Genomic DNA, 18,369 nt, shown 5'->3' with positions numbered 1-18,369 from the left:
TATATATTTTTGAGAGCCAGTTGTTAAACATTTATCCCTGAACTGTTGGTCCTAGCTTATAAACATATGTTTTGGAGTCATCAGTATAGAGAAGATGATTGAACCTATGGGACTTGATATGATCACTCTGAGATTACAGAGATAAAAAGAAGAGGACTCAGGACATAACCTTTGGTGACACCTACATTTAGTGATTGGAGGTAGATGAATATACAGGTAGGAGGAGAATCAATACCAAGGCATGTCACAGAAGCCAAGAGTGGAGATTTAATCTAGAAGAGATGGTGAGCAATGGTGACAAGTGTTGCAGATACACCAAAAAGGATGAAGACTGCTTTTAAAAAATCCACTACATTTAGCTTTTATAGGATTATACATAAAATTGGAAAGATAATTGGTGGGCCCAAAAGCCAGACAGGAAAGGTTTGAGAAATGCCTGAGAGGTGAGTAAATAGAGGCAAAGAGTGTATATGATCCATTCTCACAATCACTTTCTAGAGGAAACTTTCATCCCCGATATCACAACCTAGAAGAAAGTAAGCTCCTTTACCTTCTCTTTTAGTATTGATCAGTTATTTCTGAGTCTAGTCTGATTCTTCAGGACCTCACTTGAGGTTTTCTTAGCAAAGATACCAAAGTGGTTTGCTATTTCCTTCTCCCATTCATTTTACAGATGAGGAAACTGAGGCAGAAAGGGTTAAGCTTCTTGCCAAGGATCATACAGCTAGTCTCTGGGGCCATATTTTAACTTACAAAGATGAGTCTTCCTGACTCAAGGCCAACAATCTATTCACTGCTTTTATTTTGGTAGAAATGTAAACATCACTCACACACACACACACACACACACACATAAAGGTTGCTGTGAATTCCTTCCTACTCTCCATACTTTCTAAAAAAAATGAGATTTCCAATCATTCATCACTTACTATTATCAGTCCTGATAAAGAAAATATTGTACAATCTCTCAACTTTATTTATACCCTTCCTTATTTTGAGTTGTCATAGCACCTTCCTAAATAGAGTTTTTCCTCAGTCCACAGTTCTTCCCCGGCTGCCAATATTCTCTAATTGAAATTCTCCCTTTTTAATATAATCTCCTAGCTTCCACTTCATTTGTTTCCTACATTCCTAGATACATCATCCTTCTCTCTCTGCCAGCCAGGTGTCTTATTATTCTGTTGTGATTTAACAAAAAAAGCCCATCAGTGTTAATGTCTCTCCTGGGGAAAGGACATTTTCTTCCAGATTATAGTACTCTTTGAGAGGATGTTACCCTACTTCTACCAAGACATCACACATTCAAGTGTGTATAATCAAGGACAATTCACCACCTGCTCACATGATCACATTTGGATCATCACTGCAATTGTCATAATTTATAATCAACCAATATAGTGAATATGTGGCTGCTGTTAAACTCTGAATTGTTTTCTTCCCTTGCAGTGTCAGCTAATTGTCGCCATGCAAGGCAGGCCACATTCTATTAAGTCAGTGGAATCATGGCCTAAAGGGAATATGCTGAAGATGAGATATTTAAAATTCTCCCAAAGGAAAAGGCAGGAGCTCATTACTCAGGCCTTTAATCCCAAGACACAACAGTGAGTAGCGGTGAAGCCCTATGCGGCATAAAGACCCTACTGTACTCACTATTCTATAACTATAATGATACTGCACATTATTCAGCTTTTTCTAGTATGACTATATTCAAAGTTAAAAGGATAGAAGCATAGAAAGGGTGAAGTGATTATATGTGTGTGTGCCTGTGTGTATGTATATGTGTGTGTGTGTGTGTGTGTGTGTGTGTGTGTGTGCATATAAAATTGTTATCTGAGTATGGTCAGACAGTAGGCTGCAAGTTCCTCACAACTCCTTGCAAAGAAGGAATCCCAAAAGAACTACCTGTACCAGAATATCTGGTAACCAGAGAAGAAAAGGAGCATTTTCCAAACCATGTACTAAACTAAACATCAGATTTGGACAAGGCTTCTTCAAGTTTCCATTTGGGTTTTGAGTTCTCATGATTAGAATGACCTTCAATGAACTAAAATGGGAATCATACCAGTTTCATGAGCAATTTATAAACTAGCACATCAACCAGTCCTGCTAGAGACACACCATTCCTTAACATCAAAACATATGGCCCTAACTTCTCCTCTACAGGCTAATCTCCAACCTTGCCTCATTTTCAGTTTTCCTTCTCCTGCTCTCTAATACCCTGTAAGGGTACTTGGTTCCTAGCTGGGATGAGCCTCTCAAATAATTGCTCTTTTTAATGAGATCAAACGGCTTAAAACTTCTGAAAGCCTTAATTCCCTGGAGTGGTTTGGATTTATCATCAAAGAATACTTGGTATATTGAATGACATTTAGAAAATATCTTTGTTTTCTGTTGCCTCTACTCCCTGCCTCACCATTCTCTACTTTTTAAAAGATCACTACAGCTACAAGAGAATACTGTGATTACTAAGACTACAACAAACAAAAAATTCACAATCAACAAACCTGACAATGGGATACCCTTGGCTTCACTTTTTCCCTAAGTATTCCACCGAAGGACCATCTTTCTCTCTTCCTTCCAGATGTGAAATAGAATTGAACCTTTCACTCTTTTTAAATAAAGGAGTAGATTTTCTTTGACCATATAAAGAAAAAAACTATTTCACTATAATAAGATATAAGTGTTAAAAAAAAAAAGTAGATGGGTCTGTCATTTGTGAAGTGAGGAATAAGAGATAACTTGAGTGCCAAAGGTTTAGTAAATGATGCAAAAGAGAGTGATCTGAAATGCATTGGGTGAATCCATTATGGAGAACTTATGGGAAGACATAGACAAGAATATCATTAAATGAGTGGTGGTAGAGGGGTTGCAATATGTACTAGTGGAGAAACTATCCAAATAAATGACTCAATGATTCAATTCAATTTAATTCCACAAGCTTCTATTAAGTGCTTACTATGTCTCAGGCTCTATACCAGGTACTGAGAATATAAGGACAAAATTGGGAAATGGAAGAGGAAAGGAATAAGTATTTATTAAGCACCTACTATTTGCCATGTATTGTGTTAAGCAGTTTACAAATATTATCTCATTTGATCTTCATAACAACGCTGTGAATGGGTGCTATTATAATGGGGGAAAACATGCCCTCAAGAAACCTAGATTCAATTTGAGGAAAATAAATTGTACACAAACAAGTAAATCTAACATATGCACAAAGTAAATACAAAGAGATTTTCCTAATGATTGGGATAAATTCAAAAAATGTTGCATAGGAGATGGTACTTGGGCTAATCTTTGAATGGAGTCAGGTATTTCAAGAGGCTGAAGTGAAAAAAGGAAACCATTTCAGATAACAGGTATAGCTAGTGCTCAGGCATTTCTTCAAGAAATAAGATGTCTAGGATAGGTAAAATCAAGGAGGCCAGCTCAGGTGGAAAGTAGAAGATGTAAGGTTGTTTTTGTTGTTCACTCCTTTCACTCATGTCCAACTCTTCATGACCCCTTTTGAGGTTTCCTTGACAAAGATACTGGAGTGGTTTGTCATTTCCTTCTCCAGTTCATTCTACAGATGAGAAAACTAAGGCAAATTGGATCAAGTGACTTGCCCAGGGACACACAGCTAATAGGTATCTGAATCTAGGCCTGGCACTTTATCCACTGTGCCACCTTGCTGCCCTTATGTAAGGGGAAGTTATATGTAATTATTGTAGAAAAATTAGTCAAATCCAGATTGTAAAGGTCTTTAAATTGCAAACCCAAGAGTTTGTATTTTATTCTAGAGATGAATGGGAGACACAGAAGCTTCTTGAGTTGGGCAGAGATATGGTCATCTGGATGTAAAGATATATACAATAAATAAGGAAGGAAAGGGTTCAATCTGACTTATACTACAGATGAGGAAACTGAGTCCCAGAGGATTAAGGGACTCAATAAAGAACTCATAGGTATATAGTAATTGGTAAACCAAGATTCTTATACTACACATCCGAACTTTATTTCTCTGTACTACATTGTAACATCTATTAGGTTGGGCGTATTTTGTGTTTATCAATTTTAGGTGACTTTGTAAGTTTTTTTTCCCTTTATAACAAAAGCTCTTTTCTGCAATGTAGCATAGAACAAAAAAAAATGAGAAAAAGGTGCATCAGGGTTGCATTCTTTATTTTTGTTTTGGGAGGTTATTTGGGGAGAAACAACATTTCAACTATTTTAAACATATCAGCTATTGAAAGAAAAGCTACTGCAAACTCTCAAAACACCCAGCAAAACAAAACAATCAGAGAATGTGGAGAATCAATCAGAGAATCCAAGGACTTGGAGAATGAAATGGTTTTGAGCCAGTTTCTATATGATGCATTCTTCCAACTACTACTGGATAAAGATCTCTTCTTCCCTTGACTTGTAAATTCATGTGATCATAGATTTAAAGCCAGAATTCCTAATTTTATAGATAGGGAAAGTGAGGAAAGAAAAGTGATTTTCTCAAAGTATTACAGATTTTAAGTAGCAGGCCCATGACAGCAACCTACCTCTTCTGACTCCAAATTCAAGGCTTTTTCCACTCTACTCCCCTCCACTGCTTTTTGGGACAAATGTAGTAAAACAATATTTGTATAGTTTAAACAGTATTTCACCTTTGGCTCACCTGCACCCTTGAGATGTTGATTACACCAAAATTCTATTATACCAAAGTAATCTGGTTGCTTCATGGAGTTATCTGTATGTATGCATGTCCAATTACTTCAGGAAAAAATGCATTTCCATTAAAATGCTATATTAGATAATTAGCAAAAAAAAAATTCTAAGCCCATAAGAATACAGTTATCCCTTCCACATCAGTTGAGTTACAAACATGGCACCCCAGCGATCTTAAAAATCCACGCAAAACATTTTTCTTTTTTTTTATGTTTCTTGACTTTAATTGTTCCAAACTATGAACTGTGTTTTCTTTTTGTGAGGTGATTAAGGTTAAGTGATTTGCCCAGAGTCACAGAGCTAGTGAGTGTTGTGTGTCTGAAGCCATATTTGAACTCAGGTCCTCCTGACTTCAGGGCCCATGCTCTGTCCATGGAATCACCTAGCTGACCCACTATGAACTTTTGAAGAAGCAGCTTGGCATAATGGCAAATGGATAGCACTGGTGATTAGGAAATCTGAGTCTGAGTCCTAGACATGCTATTAATTTGTATGATATCAAGTAAGTCCTTTTCTCTTCATGGACTTCCATTTTCTAATTTATTAAAAGAGGGAGCCAAAACAAAACCAGAGGCTGTATTAGAGCTTAAAAGGGGTTTTGAAAACCTAGGATTCATTCATTCATTCATTCATTCATCCATTCATTCATTCATCGTTGACAGAAGAATGGGACCTTAGAGATTATTTTATGCAAATCCCAGTATCTTTCAGAGGAGAAATCTAGGTCTCCAAATTTTACGTGAATTATCCAAGGCCCCACAGTTAATAACATTCCACCATAAGTATATAAACCCAATTCTTCAAATACTAGATCCAATGTTCTTTAAGTTTTACCATGTAGAGCCACAGAAATTTCAATCACCAAATTTCATAGTCAGAGGGGGCCTTAAACGCCATTTAATCCAATCTGACCTTGATTTAAAAAAATTCCTCTACGTATTCCCTAAAAAGTGATTATCCATTTAGGCTACGCTTAAAAATCTCCAGTGAGTAGGAACTCATTTCTTCCTAATATTGTTCATGTTATTTCAAATTAGCTTTAGCTGTTAGAAAAAAAATTCCATCCACTAAATTTATATTTTCTTCTTTGTAAACCCCTCCCAGGGGCAGCTAGGGTGGTGCAGTGGATAGAGTGCCAGGCGTAGAATCCAGATAACCTGAGTTCAAATACAGCCTCAGACATTAGCTGTGTGACCATAGGCTAATCGCTTCACCTCTATTTGCCTTAGTTTTCCCATCTGTAAAATGAAATGAAGAAGGAAATGGCAAACCACTCTAGTATCTCTGCCAGGAAAATCCCAAATGGGGTCATAAAGAGTCAAATATGACTCAAACAACCGAAGAATATCAACAATGATCCCTCCTAATGTCCAAAATTCTGGTCTTTGGTGGTCAAGTACGCATTGAATCCCTCTTCCTTGTGATATTCCTTTAACTACTCAAGGGAAATGATAGCGATAGCAGAGACGCGATGAACTTAGAGAGTTGGAGAGAACTGAGTTTCAATCCTGTCTCATACATTCACCAGTTATGTGAATATAGGGCAAGATAGAGGATCAGTTTTCTCACGATATTTTCTGGGACACATCTTGCCATGGTGCCCAATTCCTTGTTGACACCAGCAGTTTGCTTACTGAATTTCAGACTTATTGTGATGTAGCTCAAATGTGAGTGGTCCTTGTCACTCAGTTTATAGAGCTCTAACTACCTCCTAAGCCATAACAGTACTTTTTCTTAAATATCTCATAAAATTACTGGTATACAATGTTTACTTTGGATCCACTCTCGAGTAAAGCAGGGCACTTTATGCCTTAAGCTTTTTAAGGTAAGGTTTAGTTTATATTTTTTATATCTGTATCTTAGAGCCTAACATCATATCAGGCACATAGTAGGTATTTAATAAATTATTATTTTTAGTTAGCTGGATTGATAAGTTCACAATGACTTGCACAAAAGAAAAGTATGTGCCCAGAGGGAACAGAATCCTATGTAAGTAGTGGTATGATCAGGTTTGATGCTTTCAAAGTTTGGTAGCCCCTCTATCCCTGTCCCCAACTCTATTTTCTAAAATCTAGTTAATGGACAGAAGTTTCTAAGAAGAAAAGTAAATTTTTGCTTCTTAAATGCAACCAGCATATAACACAACTGTAGTAGAAGAAAGTTCTCTATCTTGTTGCATTCAGCTATTGACATCTCCATATCAGATGGTTATCATCCCTGATGCTATGATCTTTTTTCCTTTCTTACAGAAATTCTCCCTTCTAAGGATCCATTTCTCAGTGGATTTTTTTTAATATAAATTTATTTATTTTTAGTTTTCTACATTTACTTCCACAAGATTTTGAGTTTCAAATTTTCACCCTGTCTCGCCCCTCCCCCCATAACAAGATGGCATGCATTCTGAATACCCCTTCCCCTACTCTGTCCTCTCTTCTATCTCTCTCCCCTTCTCTTATCCCCTTCCCCTTCTATTTCCCTGTAGGAAAGGATAGACTTCTGTACCCCATTTCCTATATTTTTTATTTCCCAGTAGCATGTGAAAACCTTTTTTTTAAACATATGTTTTTAAAATTTTAGGTTTCAAATTTTTTCTCTTCCTCTCTCCCCACCCACACTCCTTGAAAAGGCAAGCAACTCAATATAGGTTGTATGTGTTCAGTTATGCAAAACACGTCCATAGTAGACATGTTGTGAAAAACTAACTCTATTTCCCTTAATCCTATCCTGCCCTCCCATTTATTCTATTCTTTCTTTTGACCCTGTCCCTCCTCAGAAGTATTTACTTCTGATTACCCCTTTCCCAATCTGCCCTCCTCTCTATCATCCCCCTGCTCTCTTGTCCCCTTCTCCCCCTATTTTCCTGTAGGGTAAGACAGATTTCCATACCCAATTGAATGTGTGTGTTATTCCCTCCTTAAGCCAAATCCTATGAGAATTCCCTCTCACCTTCCCCCGTTTCCCCTCCCCTGTAAGAGACTTTTCTTTTCTGTTTTTTTTGTGAGATAATTTACCCCATTCTACCTCTCCCTTTCTTCTTCTCCGAATATAATCCTCTCTCATCCCTTAATTTTATTCTCCAGATATGACCCCTTCATCTTCAGCTCACCCTGTGCCCTTTCTCTATCTATCTACATATGCATACATATAATTTTTTTCCTCCAACTACCCTAATACTGACAAAAGTCTCATGAGTTATAAATATCATCTTTCCATGCAGGAATGTAAACAGTTCAATCTTAATAAGTCTCTTATGATTTCTCTTTCCTGTTTACCTCTTCATGTTCCACTTCGGTCCTGTATTTGAAAGTCAAATTTTCTATTCAGCTCTGTTCTTTTCATCCAAGAATGCTTGAAAGTCCTCTATTTCACTGAATGACCATTTTTTCCCCTGAAGGATTATACTCAGTTTTGCTGGGTAGGTGATTCTTGGTTGTAATCCTATCTCCTTTGCCCTCTGGAATATTATATTCCATGCCCTGTGGTCCTTTAATGTAGAAGCTGCTAAATCTTGTGTTATCCTGATTGTGTTTCCACAGTACTTGAATTGTTTCCTTCTGGCAGCTTGTAATATTTTCTCCTTGACCTGGGAACTCTGGAATTTGGCTACAATATTCCTAGGAGTTTTCCTTTGGGGATCTCTTTCAGGAGGAGATCTGTGGATTCTTTCAATTTCTATTTTGCCCTCTGGTTCTAATATATCAGGGCAGTTTTCCTTGATAATTTCTTGAAAGATGATGTCTAGGCTCTTTTTTTGATCATGGCTTTCAGATAGTCCAATAATTTTTAAATTCTCTCTGGATCTATTTTCCAGGTCAGTTGTTTTTCCAATGAGATATTTCACATTGTTTTCTAATTTTTCATTCTTTTGGATTTGTTACTGTGTCTGATTTCTCATAAAGTCACTATCTTCCAATTGCTCTATTCTAATTTTTAAGGAAGTATTTTCTTCAGTAAGCTTTTGGACTTCCTTTTCCATTTGGCCAATTTTGCTTTTTAGGGCATTTTCTCCTCATTGGCTTTTTGGATCTCTTTTGCCATTTGGGTTAGGCTATTTTTTAAGGTGTTATTTTCTTCAGTATTTTTTTGGGTCTCCTTTAGCAAGCTGTTGACTTGTTTTTCATGATTTTCTTGCATCACTCTCATTTCTCTTCCCAGTTTTTCCTCTACTTCCCTTACTTGCTTCTCAAAATCCCTTTTGAGCTCTTCCAAGGCCTGGGACTGATTTATATTTTTCTTGGAGGTTTTGGATGTAGGAGCTTTGACTTTGTTGTCTTCTTCTGGTTGTATGTTTTGATCTTGTTTGTCACCAAAGTAAGATAATATAGTCTGACTCCTTTTGCACTGCTTGCTCATGATCCCAGCCAATTACTTGAGCTTTAAACTCTTTGTTAAGGCAAGAATCTGCTTCCAATGTGGAGAATGTACTGTCCCAAGCTTTGGGGGTTTATACAGCTGTTTTCAGAGATACTTGTAGGGACCTTTAAATTTTCAGTTCTTCCAAGGTCGTATGATAAAGGGTGAGGTGTTTACTCCTTTCCTGGCCTGTGCTCTGGTCTATTAATGACCACAAGCACTCCTTTCTGTCCGGAAATTGTGAAGAAGGTTTTATCTTCACTGCCACTACAAGCTCCACCATGTCAGCACTCCTCCTCACCCCAGGGCCACCGCCCAGAACTGTGACTCAGATCCAAGCATGGGCAAAGCAAGAGATTCCTGTTTCAGCACTGACAAAGAGATACCTGAAGTGCCCCATCTGATCAGCCACTTGATTCCCCCTTAGTCTGTAGGCCAGAAGCTCAGGACACAGCCACCAGCCCGGCGCCCAGGCTCTGCGCTCTGGAGCTAGCTCTGACCTAGTTCCTCTCTCACCACAGAAACAGACTTTTCCCACTGACCTTCTAAGTTGTCTTTGGTGTTTGTGGGTTGGGAAGTCTGGGAGCCACCACAGCTGCCCGAGATTCAGTCCTCTGAGGCCCGTGAGATATACCTTTCTGGTGAAACATCCAGGTTGTCTTGGGCTGGAAATTTCCTTCATTCTGTCTTTTTGTGGATTCTGCTGCTTTAGAATTTGTTTAGAGCCATTTTTTATAGGTATTTGGAGGGGTTTGGGAGAGAGCTCAAGCAAGTCACTGCTTTCACTCTGACGTCTTGGCTCCACCTCCTCAGTGGATTATCTTAAGCACTTACCATTAATTCTAGGTGTTCAGGACAGGTTTTGTTTTTCCCCTTGCTTCTGTATCCCAGATTTTAAAAGAAGTTCAGAAACTAATTGAAGTGATCTTTTCCCAAGTTATGTCATGCTATACAGTTCTGGACAAGTTTTTGAAGCGACTTAATCTTTATTTTTAAAAGTCAACTTTTCTGTTCTATCTCTAGACCCATTAGGTGCACCCTCAGCTCTTGGTGGTATATCATATCTTCACAGCCTTGCTCCAGCATAAGCTCATTTGCCTTCTGGAGTTTTACTGAAGGGTTTTTTCCTTTTTGTGCTAATGAGTAGCCTGTATTAACTTACTATACACAATCATTATTTTTAGTTAAATAAAAAATAAAGATGACAGGTACTCATGTGCCATTTGGAAACCTTTCCAGAAAAAAAAAATTCCGTGAGTGAATCTCCATGTGTAAGATATTCATAACGAGCTGGATGCATATTCAACATGTACTGATCTAGATAAACGGTTCTTCGTTAGATGAGGGTTTTGATATCGGTTTAAGGTTAGGAAAAGGAAGCAGAGAGCTTCTAATATCTGTCCAATGGAAGAATTAGCATAGCTGCTTTCTCCACCTTCCTTGATCCAAGTTCCTCTAAGCTCAGTCTGAGGTTTGAAAAAATATATATTTTTATTTTATTTTTAATTTATGGAATAAAATGGCATTTTCATAACATAGTACAATAAAAAAGATGATCGTACATGAAATTGTAAATCTGCTATGCGTAACTTCCTAAAAGTTAAAGAATATCCACTTATAGCAGTTTATGAATCTATTACAAATTTCACTCTTGTCCTACCCCCACCTCAGAGTTTATCTTCTCCAATTATATCTTATTTATAGCCCATGAGTCATTTCCTATCAAATTAAGATGCTTCTTACTTTCCTCACTCCACAGGAAACAAAAGAAATATGTACTCATGTTATAGTTTAGGTACATTTACAACAAGGAATAAAAAGATGTTTTAAGAAAAGCAAATTATGAGACTTTCTCAAGTGGCTGCCCACTGCTTGGATAAAAGGATGAGGTATCTGTAAATCTAGCAGCAATGTTAATATCTGAGTTCACATATGGATTCTTCCTAAACACCTCTCCATGTTTCCATGTCTTTAACATCTGTAATCAGGCAAATCCAAACTACTATCTATATTAGGGAAGCAGTGCTACTGTACTAACAGTCATCATCTCAGAGTAAAAGAACAGGAATTATGTCACCAGCATACGTATTAGTCCCCATTCCTGTGATCCCATGAACTCTCACTTCAAGCATATGGCCCCTATTTTGTCCTTTGCCTGAATTTGAGAATGTCTCTCTCTCTTTTCAATGTCCTAAGTGGTGATAGGTGCCGATGCTTCATCTTCTGACTTCATGTCCAAGAGTTCAATGGAGAGTCACCTCCATTATTATGCCAGGTCACCTCACCTTTCAAGGTATACTGAGTGGCTGTCATGAATGACCTCTCTCAATGGTCCCACATGGTTTTCCAATAATATCTCTGTGTTCAAATAGCCCCCAGCAATCAGACTAGACTGGAATTTAACAGTGCTTTGCTAGGCACAGCAGATCATGCCAATCAATCATTTTAATTCAATGCTTTTCCCATGAGCTCTCTAATGTGGGTAGAGAGTATGCACTTTAAGGGAGAAACCAAAGAAATGTGATGTCTACCACATATCCAGAAAAGCATCACACCAGCAACATATTCTTTGCTTCATTTCTTCCTTAGCTTTAATCACTGAATGAGCATTGTTTCAGTCAAACTGAAACCCGTTAAAGACCTTAGCTTGAAAAGACCAAGATCTCCCACTGCATCCAAGGCCATCTCCAGTCATCCTCATCAATATCTGCTGCTGGGACCAGATGTGTCTGGAGGAGAAAGTAAGGCTGATGACTTTGCACAGCCCTCCCTCACTTAAATCCAATTCACTTGCAAGTCATGGCATCACCTTCCTGATGTCATGGTCCTCTTTGAGAAGGAAGGACAAACAACAACACTAGCAGTAAAGTATGAGGTATCATGAGTAGTTCCTATTATAGTGACAAGCATATCCATATTGTTGAAAATAGGATATTAAGCAACTAGCCAGGTGTAAAAATGTGCCTTAAAATAATCCCTCAAACAGATACAACTTCTATGAAATTCAAATATGAAACTCTAACAAATTATTTAAAGGGAGACAAAAGTAGCATTAGGTCATTCCCCTTCCCCCCATTAAGAAAGGTGTAGCCTGAGAACTTGCAAAGAAATCACATGTGTGTATGAAGAAATTAACAAGTGAATGAATGAATAAAAATGATTAAATGTTTATTGTGTGTTAGACATAACAATAAGAATTGGGACTGCAAATAAAGCAAAGAAGACGGTACTTACTTTCAAGAAACTTACATTCTAAGGGGGTAGGGAGACACAAAGTGGAGCATAAAGCAAAAGGAGGTCATGAGAAAGGGTTAAAAAATAATTTAGAAATCACGGGGAAATGATGTGACGGTATCATACAAAATGAAGTGAAAACAATTCATCTATTGAAGATCAGGGAGGCATAGTGCTGATTTCATGGTTTGGAATTGGCTAGAAACTTGTTTGACCAAAACCTTGTGGGGAGAGACACAATATGAATGATGTGTGGTCAGTGTGCACATGGCAAATAGCACAGACATAAAAATTATATGTTATCAGGTTATATGTGTGGTGTTCTTTAAGGGCATTGAAGTTTTGTTTTTTGGTTTCTTAGCAATATCACCACCCTACTCTTACTCAGCCTGGTCCCCACTGGCTTCATATTATATAAAGTTTATGTAGTGTTGGATGGATGTCTTCTGGTACACAATAGGTGCTTGATAAATGATTACTGATCAATATATTGATGTGTTCTCTACAAGGCAGTATTCAGCTAGTCTCATGGTGTTGTTCCGATGGGTAAGTGGTCATGCACCTTGATTCCAGTTTCTGATTTCATCTGGAGTTTTCAGTTAAGATGATACTGGTCTGCACAAGAAGAGGATTAGGCTCTGCATTTTTTCTTTTAGCTTAGAGATTTAAGCTTCAGATCTTTTATTGAGGGAGATACACCCTTCCACACTCAATATCAGAAAGTTTCTTTTTCCATAAAGATAATAATTTGTCAGTTCATAAACCTGTAGGATGACAGATTGAGAACTGAAAGAGATTTCAAAGGTCATCTGGTCCAACCCCAACATTTTACTCATGGCAATGTAGGATATGGGTATATGATGCAAGGCATAAGCACTATCTTTCAGGTAGACTTGGGAACAATTAGACCAACCTCAATTCCTCCGAAGTTGGCTTTTTTTCCTCTGACCCTGCCTCTCTGTCTGTCTGTTTCTGTCTCTGTCTCTGTCTCTTTCTATATGTATCTCTTTGTGGGTCTGTCTCTGTCTCTCTCCATCTCTCTGTCTCTGTATCTCTCTCTTCTCTGTCACTATCTCTGTCTCTCTGTTTCTGTCTCTGTCTCTATCAATTTCTCTCTCTCTCTCTCTCTCTCTCTCTCTCTCTCTCTCTCACACACACACACACACACACACATACACACACATACACATCACACAAAGCATTCAAATATTCAGATGCAGAGTGTGCCATAGGATATTCATGGAACTTATCAAGACTGTAGAAACTCTCTCTCTCTAACTAGTTTTACCTCATGGTAAAACTAAGAAAATTGTTTTTCCTATGGACCAAGTTCCCTCTCTCCATTTTAGAAAAAAAAAAAGAATATATTGGCTTAGGCAAAAATCACTGTTAATGCCCATGAATTTATTAGCATTGTCAAGTAACATAGAAACTCACATAAATATTCAAAGAAGGTATAGAAGGCTATGTTAAGGCTCATAACCAGATGTCCTAAATCCCCCCTTCTACTCTTCCCTTCCAGATAATGGGTAGGGAGGGGTCATATTTCCTGTGTGGAGAAATCTCCCTAGTACTATTCTTGGGAGGCAGAGAAGAGAAGAAAGTGGATGAAACACTGAAAACCTAAAAGTCAGGAAGACCTGGATTCAAATCCTACACACTTAGCACACTGTACCTCATTGTCCTTATTTGTTAAATAAGGTAGTCAAATTCAGTGGCCTTTATAATCACTTTCAGTTCTAAAGCTATGATCCTTTGGTTGTACTTGAACTGCTAGTCCAGTATGTTCTCATATTTATTCCTCTCTTCTGCTATGTACACAACTTCCCTTCTTTCATGTACTCATCTGCTTACATCAGATTTCTGCTTCACCTTATAGAGTAGTGATCCAAAACATGGGTGGAGGTCCTTTCCTCAAATCCATTGGAAACTCCAATCAAACTGAACTCTCCTAAAGACCTGTAAGTAGTCTAGCCAAAAGACTGTCAACTCAGAAATATCCTTCAAAACCTCTTTGACCCTGGGGAGTTCCCCAAGATTGATATCCAAGGAGGTATTCCTGAACCTCTCTAACTCTTGGCCCCTTAGAGTTACTTACATATCAGGAAACAAAAAGCCAGAAAAATTAAGTGACTTTTGCAAGGTCAATTCATCTGTGTGTTGTTCTTCTCTCCAGGAGTAGAGTCCTGCTCCCCTCCAGGAGAGGTTTTGATTTTTTTAATTTTTATTTTACTTATATGCCAAGTAAATAAAGCTTGTAGAAATTTAATACCTTTTTGAATCAAAGTCCTTCTGCTTACCAGCTATGTCTTTTTATAGGTCTCATTTCAGTTTGTTTTAAAATGTACCATTCAGGGGCAGCTAGATGGTGCAGTGGATAGAGCACCGGCCCTGAAGTCAGGAGGACCTGAGTTCAAATCTGGCCTCAGACCAAACACTTGACACTTACTAGCTGTGTGACCCTGGGCAAGTCACTTAACCCCAATTGCCAAAAAAACCCCTAAAATGTACCATTCAACTTCCATCAATCATGAATGTGTACCTTTACTTACATAGATAGATAGATAGATAGATAGATAGATAGATAGATAGATAAATAGATAATTGGGAATTTTCATTTGATTTCAAGTGTAAAGAGACAACTGAATTTAGTACCTTATTATTTAAAATAGTAAAAATTAGATACCTCTAGAATCTAGATGAATAAAGTTATTAATATTATTATTAATAATAATAATAATTACCATTATTATTATTATTATTTATTATTATTATTATCTCCTCCCAAAGAATGATAAAATTATATCCTCAACATCACTCACCTGGTATTCTGGGATCTCTGTCCATGGAGAAGGGGGAGTATCTCAAAGTTTATGCCTTCCCCTAGAAGTGTCTGCCATTTTCCTACTCCTCTGTCTCTCCCCACAAAAATCTTAAGATACATTTTGTACTTCTTGTTTCAAGAGGGTTTGTTATTCTGGTCCAATGAACAAAAAAATCCTATTTGTAGCTCTTCAAGAAAGAAGAAATTATCCAGGAGGAGATGAAGGTCTCTAATGTCAATAAGTGCAGAAGTCCAGGAGAATGCAGACTGAGAAAAGTCCTTGAGATGTAGCAAAATTAAAACATCATGAAAGGAACAGTCTCAGTCAAGTAATAAAGATTGCAGCCACTCTCTGGAGGGTGATGAGTACATAAAGTGGTGAAACAGAGTGAAAGAGTATAGAAAATCTTTCTACATGTTTTTCTGTGAGATGAATAAGATCATAATCAAGGGACAACAAGGTCGAGAAAAGAGCTCCTTTGTTGATGTTGTTTCCTTCTTTTATTTTTTTAAGGGAAGAGCATTTCCAAATTTTGGTCATGGTATAAAACCTAAACAGCTATGCTACTCTGTTATTTTTATAATATATTTCTCCCCTCATAACCAAAGCATCTATTTCATAAGCCCTGTAATTTAAATTCACAAAGATATGAAAGAAATGCTTTCAAAATAATAATCATAAGCCTTACTAAATCCTTCTTAATTAATGTTTGATTTTTATCACAAGTTTAAAAAATCTTTTAATTACTTAATACAAAAATTAAAGATAGAAATCTCCTTTGTGGTGGGAAAAACTTTCTTCCTCTTAATAATGTCCTTGCCCTTTGGGGTTGTATTTCCCTCATCCTCATTTTTACTGCAGTTCTTCCACACATTTCATTTTTAAAAACTTTGTTTCACTGATAATTTTAATACCACAGTCATTTCACCATCATCTTCAAGTTGCAATATCCTTTCTTACAAAGAAAAGCAATTAAGAAAAAATATCAAATTCAGTAATCATATTTCACAACATTTAAAATATTTATACCACTAGTCCCCTACCTCTGTGATATTATGGAGGAAGCATGTTTTGTGATTTGTTCTTTGAGATCATCATTTTTTTTCCCCTTTTTGTTTGCCTTCCATTCACACTGATCTTTTAGTTTGCCTCATTGCAATCACAATATTTATGTCGATATATAGGGTACGGTAATGTAAAAAAAAAAGGTTCTACTTATTTCATAGTGCATTAGTTCATAGAAAAATGTTTCTATAAATTCTTAACATTTTTATGTTTACTGCATACTAATATTTAATTATATTTTTATGTCATAGATCTTTTTTCCCAGTCTTTTCCCAATTGATGGGCACCTACTTTGTTTCCTATCCTTTGCTTCTACAAAGTGTTATGATTAATACTAGCCTGTGTAACCTGGTTAAAGTCACTTAGCCTTTTTAAGCATTAATTTTCTCATCTATAAAATGGAGATAATAACAGCACTTTAAAAAGATTATAAAGATCAAATGATATGTTATTTGTATAAATAATATACATACATATATGCATATACATGATATATATACACATATATGTTACTGTCATTTTCTTACATATAAGACCTTTATTTATGTATGTACTTGGGAAGTATATGCCTAGTGATAGAATTGCTGAGCCAAATGATTATGGAGATCTTATTTATTCCTGCAAAACTCCAAATTGAAAAACGTAACAAACCAACCACTTTCCAACTCTACCATCAGTGTACTAGTGTGGCTGCCTTTCCATAGTCCATTCAATATTCACTGCTTCCATCTTTGGCCATCTTTTCAAATTTGCATAGTTTGAAGTGAAACCTCAGAGTTTTTTTTAAATTTGTCTGAGTATATATTCACTTGGTCATTTGTTGTGTGAAATTCTTTTAGAAAAGTATTTATTTATATCATTTGACTACTTATTTATTGGTCAGCATAATGTAATTATATATTTTTTCAATTTAATGCATATTATGAATATTGTGGATATTCAAAATAAACATTTTTTCACTCCCGTTTTTCTCCTGATTTTTTCCTCCATTGATTTTGTCAAACACTTTTTTTAAAAAAATGTACTGAAGTAAAATACATATAAATAAAAGAGTCTTCTTTATCTCCTTTTACCTCTCTCTCATTTAATTAAGAAGTATTTCCCTAACCATAATGGTAAAAGGTATCCTATTTTTCATTTTATAAATTTTTTTATACTGTGACATTTTTGCATCAGAAATACATTTTGAGATAATTATGATATATGGGGTATGGTAATGTAATGGTAAGCCTAGTTTTGCCAATTTTTTTTTCACAATTTTCCCAAAAATTTTTGTCAGTAAGAGATACTTCTCAACTATTTTGTATTCCTGGATTTGTTAATAACTTAGCTATTGTTTTCTATTCCAGTAATGTGCTTTTCTGCTTTCTAATGGGTACCAAATAGGTTTAACTTCATAAAATAACATGAGGTCTATTAATGCTATTGCTGTTGCTATCATTATTTCCTTTAAGATTCCAGATTACTTTCACATGAGTTTTGTTATTACTTTGTCTAGTTCTACAATATATCGTGTCAGTTATTTGATTTGTATATAAGTAGCAACTATCTGTCCAATCAAATTACAGAGTGTTTTGAAGGTGCATTTAAACAAACGTTGTGTGCATCTTGTAATATAAGTTCCTAAATATTTCATGCATTTTGTACTTATTTTAGAATTTCTCTCAGTACTATTTTCTGGGAATGCTAATGACGTGGGTTTGTTTTGGATCTGGCAACCTTCCTGAAATTATTCATTAAATTCCTTTTCTAATGTATAAGTACGCAATTAATAAGTTCTAAGTACACCAGATTTTCTAAGAAAAATTCTAAGTAAACCATTATATCTTCTGCATTTGTTCCTAATATCTATACCTTTGACTTACCTTGTATTTTTGTATACCTATTATCACTAAAATATTATGAAATAGTAAAGGTTGACTTTCCTGACTCTCATTATGATAGCAAACTTTATGTTTCTCTATTGCAAATAATACTAGTTTTTGGTTTTATCATTTGCTTTCAAATATGCTGGAGAAGTGTTCTATGCCTCACCATTTTATGCTTTTTAGAAACATAAATGATAGAATATTTTCTCAAAGACTTTCTACATATATTCAACTAATCATATGTTTATGTTATCTTTATCATATATGTGTGTGTATGAGCATAGTCATAATAATAATTATTGAAACATCCTTGTTTCCTTGGTATG

Source organism: Phascolarctos cinereus, unplaced genomic scaffold, assembly GCF_003287225.1.
Source record: "Phascolarctos cinereus isolate Bilbo 61053 unplaced genomic scaffold, phaCin_HiC Scaffold_2;HRSCAF=192, whole genome shotgun sequence".
Classification (NCBI taxonomy): Eukaryota; Metazoa; Chordata; class Mammalia; order Diprotodontia; family Phascolarctidae; genus Phascolarctos; species Phascolarctos cinereus.
This window is presented reverse-complemented; position numbering follows the sequence as displayed.